The sequence below is a fragment of the Arachis duranensis genome, chromosome 9 (assembly GCF_000817695.3).
Source record: "Arachis duranensis cultivar V14167 chromosome 9, aradu.V14167.gnm2.J7QH, whole genome shotgun sequence".
Lineage (NCBI taxonomy): Eukaryota > Viridiplantae > Streptophyta > Magnoliopsida > Fabales > Fabaceae > Arachis > Arachis duranensis.
This window is the reverse complement of record NC_029780.3, coordinates 50,958,250-50,965,615: the sequence shown is the minus strand read 5'-3', so window position 1 is coordinate 50,965,615 and position 7,366 is coordinate 50,958,250.

The following is a 7,366-nucleotide window of genomic DNA, read 5'->3' as shown; positions in this document are numbered from 1 at the left end:
AAAGGCAAGGAAGAGACATTGAGGAGCTCAAGCACTCCATAAGATCTTCAAGAGGAAGAACAAGCCACCATCACTAAGGTGGACCCGTTCTTTAACTTCCTTGTTCTTTATTTTCCTGTTTTTCAAATTTTTATGCTTATGTTTATCTATGTTTGTGTCTTATGATCATTAGTGTCTTAGTGTCTAAGCCTTAAAGTTATGAATGTCCTATGAATCCATCACCTTTCTTAAATGAAAACTGTTTTTATTACAAAAGAACAAGAAGTACATGATTTCAAATTCATCCTTAAAACTAGCTTAATTATTTTGATGTGGTGACAATACTTTTTGTTTTCTGAATGTATGCTTGAACAGTGCATATGTCTTTTGAATTCGTTGTTCATGAATGTTGGCTCTTGAAAGAATGATGAAAAAGGAGACATGTTACCGAGGATCTGAAAAATAAAAAAAATGATTCTTGAAGCAAGAAAAAGCAGTGAATACAAAAAAAATTTAAAGTCATGATCCAAGGCAAAAAGAGTGTGCTTAAGAACCCTGGACACCTCTAATTGGGGACTCTAGCAAAGCTGAGTCACAATCTGAAAAGGTTCACCCAGTTATGTGTCTGTGGCATGTATGTATCCGGAGGTAATACTGGAAGACAGAGTGCTTTGGGCCACGGCCAAGACTCATAAAGTAGCTGTGTTCAAGAATCATCATACTTAACTAGGAGAATCAAGAAACACTATCTGGATTCTGAGTTCCTATAGAAGCCAATCATTCTGAATTTCAAAGGATAAAGTGAGATGCCAAAACTGTTCAGAGACAAAAAGCTACTAGTCCCTCTCATCTAATTGGAGCTAAGTTTCATTGATATTTTGGAGTCTATAGTATATTCTCTTCTTTTTATCCTATTTGATTTTCAGTTGCTTGGAGACAAGCAACAATTTAAGTTTGGTGTTGTGATGAGCGGATAATTTATACGCTTTTTGGCATTGTTTTTAGTATGTTTTAGTTAGCTTTTATTATATTTTTATTAGTTTTTATTTAAAATTCACTTTTCTGGACTTTACTATGAGTTTGTGTGTTTTTCTTTGATTTTAGGTATTTTCTGGCTGAAATTGAGGGACCTGAGCAAAAATCTGATTTAGAGGCTGAAAATGACTGCAGATGCTGTTGGATTCTGACCTCCGTGCTCTCGAAATAAATTTTCTGGAGCTACAGAAGCCCAATTGGCACGCTCTCAATTGCTTTGGAAAGTAGACATCCTGTGCTTTCCAGCAATGTATAATAATTTATACTTTGGCCAAGATTTGATGGCCCAAATAGGCGTTCCAAGTCAGCTCAAGAATTCTGGCGTAAAACGCCGGAACTGGCACAAGAATGGGAGTGAAACGCCCAAACTGGCACAAAAGCTGGCGTTTAACTCCAAGAAAAGTCTCTACACATGAAAGCTTCAATGCTCAGCCCAAGCACACACCAAGTGGGCCCGGAAGTGGATTTTTATGTCATTTACTCATCTTTGTAAACCCTAAGCTACTAGTTCTCTACAAATAGGACCTTTTGTTGTTGTATTTGACATCTTTTAATCACTTTAGATCTTTAGATCATCTTTGGACGTCTAGTTCTGTTCTACAAGCAAACAAGGCTTGAATGTTTATCTCTTGGATCCCTTAATCGGAATCTTCGTGGTATAAGCTAGAATTGATGGCGGCATTCAAGAGAATCCGGAAGGTCTAAACCTTGTTTGTGGTATTCTGAGTAGGATTCAAGGATTGAATGACTGTGACGAGCTTCAAACTCCTGAAGGCTGGGCGTTAGTGACAGACGCAAAAGAATCGCTGGATTATATTCCAACCTGATTGAGAACCGATAGATGATTACCCGTGCTGTGACAGAGCGCGTTGAACATTTTCACTGAGAGGACGGGATTGTAGCCACTGACAACGGTGATGCCCAACATACAGCTTGCCATGGAAAGGAGTAAGAAGGATTGGATGAAGACAGTAGGAAAGCAGAGAGACGGAAGGCACAAAGTATCTCCATACGCTTATCTGAAATTCTCACCAATGAATTACATAAGTATCTCTATCTTTATTTTATGTTTTATTGATCTTTTAATTATTATCCTCCATAACCATTTGAATCCGCCTGATTGAGATTTACAAGATGACCATAGCTTGCTTCTTACCAATAATCTCCGTGGGATCGACCCTTACTCGCGTAAGGTTTATTACTTGGACAACCCAATGCACTTGCTGGTTAGTTGTGCGAAGTTGTGATAACGGGTTAAGATTGCAATTGAGCGTACCATGTTGATGGCGCCATTGATGATCACAATTTCGTGCACCAAGTTTTTTGGCGCCGTTGCCGGGGATTGTTCGAGTTTGGACAACTGACGTTTCATCTTGTTGCTTAGATTAGGTATTTTTCTTCAGAATTTTTAAGAATGAATTCTAGAGTTTCAAGGTGATGTTTTCATCATCACCAAAGCTGATCGATTCTCATCAATTTAGCTCTTGAATGCAATGTCCTGCTGACGCTTGGCTAGCCATGTCTAATTTCTTTAGACTAAAGCTTTAGACTAACATTGTATGATTCCTGGAATTCTTATTAAAAATTTTGAATCTCTTTATTTTCTTCTCCATATAATTTTCGAAAAATCCAAAAAAATTACAAAATCACAAAAAACCAAAAATATTTTATGTTTCTTGTTGAGTCTAGTGTCTCATTTTAAGTTTGGTGTCAATTGCATGCATTCTTTGAATTCAATCATGTGTCTTCATTAATCTTCAAGTTGTTCTTGATGATTTCATTGCTCTGATCTTTAAATTCTCTTGTCTTGAGTGTTTTGTTGTTTCTCATATGCATTCTTAACTTGTTAGTGTCAGTAGTATACAAACTTCTAAGTTTGGTGTCTTGCATGCATTGTTTATTTGATCTTAGTTTCATTTTGATTATTCCTCATTATTAAAAATCCAAAAAAATTTTTAATTTGTGTCTTTCCAATTCAATAATACAGAGAATTGAAGATTCAGAACATACAGTAGAGGAATTACACAGAAAAAGCTGGGTGTTCAAAATGCCTAGTGAGGAAGGAAAACTGGCGTTTAAACGCCAGCCAGGGTGCCTGGCTGGGCGTTTAACGCCCAAAAGGGTAGCATTTTGGGCGTTAAACACCAGAATGGATACCATTCTGGGCGTTTAATGCCAGGATGGCACAAGAGGGAAGATTTTGTTTTTAATGCAAATTTTTTCAAGTTTTCATAATTTTTCAAATTCAAATCTTTTTCAAATCATATCTTTTCAATCATATATTTTCAAAATCAATTTCTTTCCATTTTCCAAAATACTTGCTAACAATTAATGATTTGATTCAACATTTCAAGTATGTTGCCTTTTCTATTGAGAAAGGTTTAATGTCTGATTCATATCTTTCGAATTTCTTGTTAGCCAAGTCATTAATTTTCAAAATCAAATCTTTTTTTAAATTGTTTTTCAAATCATATCTTTTTAAAACTATAACTTTTCAATCATATCTTTTTAATCACATCTTTTTCAAAATAGTTTTCAATCATATCTCTTTGATTTCTAATTTCAAAATTTTTTCAAAATCACTTTATTTCTTTCTTAATCTTAGTTTTCAAAAATCAATTACCATTTTTTCAAAATTTCTTTTAATTAATTCACTTTAATTTTCGAAAATTTCTTTCCCTCTTCTCACATCCTTCTATTTATGGACTAACACTCCTCCTCAATGCATAATTCGAACTCTATCTCTCTTGATAAGTTCGAATTCTTCTACCTTCTCCTTCTATTCTTCTTTTCCTCTGACACATCAAGGAATCTCTATATTGTGACATAGAGGATTCCATACTTTCTTGTTCTCTTCTCTTTCATATGAGCATGAGCAAAGACAAAGGCATTCTTGTTGAAGCTGACCTTGAACCTAAAAGGACCTTGAAGCGAAAGCTAAGAGAAGCTAAAGCACAATTCTCTGTAGAGGACCTAACAGAAATTTTCAAAGAAGAAGACATGGCAGCCGAAAACAACAACAATGCCAACAATGCAAGGAAGGTGCTCGGTGACTTTACTGCACCTACTCACGACTTCTATGGGAGAAGCATCTCTATCCCTGCCATTGGAGCAAACAACTTTGAGCTTAAGCCTCAATTAGTTTCTCTAATGCAACAGAATTGCAAGTTCCATGGACTTCCATTGGAAGATTCTCATCAGTTTTTAGCTGAATTCTTGCAAATCTGTGACACTGTCAAGACCAATAGGGTTGGCCCTGAGGTCTACAGACTTATACTATTCCCTTTTGCTGTAAGAGACAGAGCTAGGATATGGTTGGATTCACAACCTAAAGAAAGCCTGAGTAAGCTTATAGTGGAAGTCCAAACCTTCAGACAGAAGGAAGGTGAATCCCTCTATGAAGCTTGGGAAAGATACAAACAATAGATCAGAAAGTGTCCGTCTGACATGCTTTCTGAATGGAGCATTATAGGTATCTTCTATGATGGTCTGTCCGAACTGTCCAAGATGACATTGGATAGCTCTGCTAGAGGATCTCTTCATCTGAAGAAGACGCCTACAGAAGCTCAAGAACTCATTGAAATGGTTGCAAATAACCAATTCATGTACACTTCTAAAAGGAATCCTGTGAACAATGGTACGAATCAAAAGAAAGGAGTTCTTGAGATTGATACTCTGAATGCCATATTGGCTCAGAACAAAATATTGACTCAGCAAGTCAATATGATTTCTCAAAGTCTGTCTGGAATGCAAGCTGCACCAGGCAGTACTAAGGACGCTTCATTTGAAGAAGAAGCTTATGATCCTGAGAACCCTTCGATAGAAGAGGTGAATTACATGGGAGAACCCTATGGAAACACCTATAATTCCTCATGGAGAAATCACCCAAATCTCTCATGGAAGGATCAACAGAGACCTCAACAAGGTTTCAACAACAATAATGGTGGAATAAACAGGTTTAGCAATGGTAAGCCTTTTCCATCATCTTCTCAGCAACAAACAGATAATTCTAAGCAGAGCCACTCTGACTTAGCAACCATGGTCTCTGATCTAATCAAACCACTCAAAGTTTCATGACTGAAACAAGGTCCTCCATTAGAAACTTGGAGGCACAAGTGGGTCAGGTGAGTAAGAAAGTTACTGAACTCCCTCATAGTACTCTTCCAAGCAATACAGAAGAAAATCCAAAAGGAGAGTGTAAGGCCATCAACATGGCCGAATTTGGAGAGGAGGAAGAGGCAGTGATCGCCAATGAAGAAGACCTCAATGGATGTCCACTGGCCTCCAATGTATTCCCTAATGAGGAACCATGGGAATCTGAGGCTCACACTGAGACCATAGAGATTCCATTGGATTTACTTCTGCCATTCATGAGCTCTGATGAGTATTTTTCCTCTGAAGAGGATGAAGATGTCACTGAAGAGCAAGTTGCTAAGTACCTTGGAGCAATCATAAAGCTAAATGACAAGTTATTTGGTAATGAGACTTAGGAGGATGAACCCCCTTTGCTCACCAAAGAACTGGATGACTTGACTAGGCAGAGATTACCTCAAAAGAGACAGGACCCTGGGAAGTTCTCAATACCTTGTACCATAGGCACTATGACCTTTGAGAAGGCTCTGTGTGACCTAGCGTCAAGCATAAACCTCATGCCTCTCTCTGTAATGGAGAAGCTAGGGATCTTTGAGGTACAAGCTGCAAGAATCTCACTAGAGATGGCAGACAATTCAAGAAAACAGGCTTATGGACTTCTAAAGGATGTTCTGGTAAAGATTGAAGACCATTACATCTCTGCTGATTTCATAGTCCTAGAGACTGGGAAGTGCATGGATGAATCCATCATCCTTGGCAGACCCTTCCTAGCCACAGCAAAAGCTGTGATTGATGTTGACAGAGGAAAATTGATCATTCAAGTGAATGAAGAATCCCTTATGTTTAAAGCTCAAGGATATCCCTCTGTAACCATGGAGAGGAAGCATGAAGAGCTTCTCTCAAAACAGAGTCAAACAGAGCCCCCACAGTCAAACTCTAAGTTTGGTGTTGGGAGGCCACAACCAAATTCTAAGTTTGGTGTTGAACCCCCACATTCAAACTCTAAGTTTGGTGTTGGGAGGTTCCAACATGGCTCTGAGTATCTGTGAGGCTCCATGAGAGCCCACTGTCAAGCTACTGACATTAAAGAAGCGCTTGTTGGGAGGCAACCCAATGCTATATTTATCTATTTCCCTTTGTTATTTTATGTCTTTTATAGGTTGATGATCATGGGAAGTCACAAAATAAATTGAAAAAGCAAAAATAGACTGAAAAACAGAAAGAAAAACAGCACACCCTGGAGGAAAATTTGTTGGCGTTTAAACGCCAGTGAAGATAGCAAACTGGACGTTTAACGCCCAGTCTGGCACCATTCTGGGCGTTTAACGCCAGAAAGGGGCACCAGACTGGCATTTAACGCCAGGAATGGGCAAGAAGCTGGCGTTTAACGCCAGAAAGGGGCACCAGACTGGCGTTAAATGCCAGGAAGGGGCAAGAAGCTAGCGTTAAACGCCAGAAATGGGCACCAGCCTGACGTTTAAGCCAGAATTGGCAGAAGGAGCATTTTTGCTCGCCACTTGGTGCAGGGATGAATTTTCCTTGACACCTTAGGATTTGTGGACCCCACATGATCCCCACCTACCCCACCACTCTCTCTCTTCTTCACCCATTCACCAATCACCTCAACACCTCTTCCCCAAAAAAACCCCTCACCTATCAAATCCCACTATTCTCTTCACCACTCACATCCATCCTTCATAAAACCCCACCTACCTCACCATTCAAATTCAAACTACTTTCCCTCCCAACCCACGCATACATAACCGAACCCTACCCCTACCCCTCTCTCCACTCCTATATAAACCCATCTTCACTCCTTTATTTTCACACAACCTTAACACTACTTCTCCTCCTTGGCCGAACCACAAAGCCACCTCCATCTCCTCTATTTCTTCTTCTTCTACTCTCTTCTTTCTTTTTTTGCTCGAGGACGAGTAAACCTTTTAAGTTTGGTGTGGTAAAAGCATTGCTTTTTGTTTTCCCATAACCATTTATGAAATCTAAGGCCGGAGAAACCTCTAGAAAGAAGAAAGGGAAGGCAAATGCTTCCACCTCTGAGTCATGGGAGATGGAGAGATTCATCTCAAGGGTGCATCAAGACCACTTCTATGAAGTTGTGGCCAAGAAGAAGGTGATCCCCGAGGTCCCTTTCAAACTCAAAAAGAGTGAATATCCGGAGACCCGAGATGAGATACGAAGAAGAAGTTGGGAAGTTCTTACCAACCCCATTCAACAAGTCAGAATCTTAATGGTTCAAGAC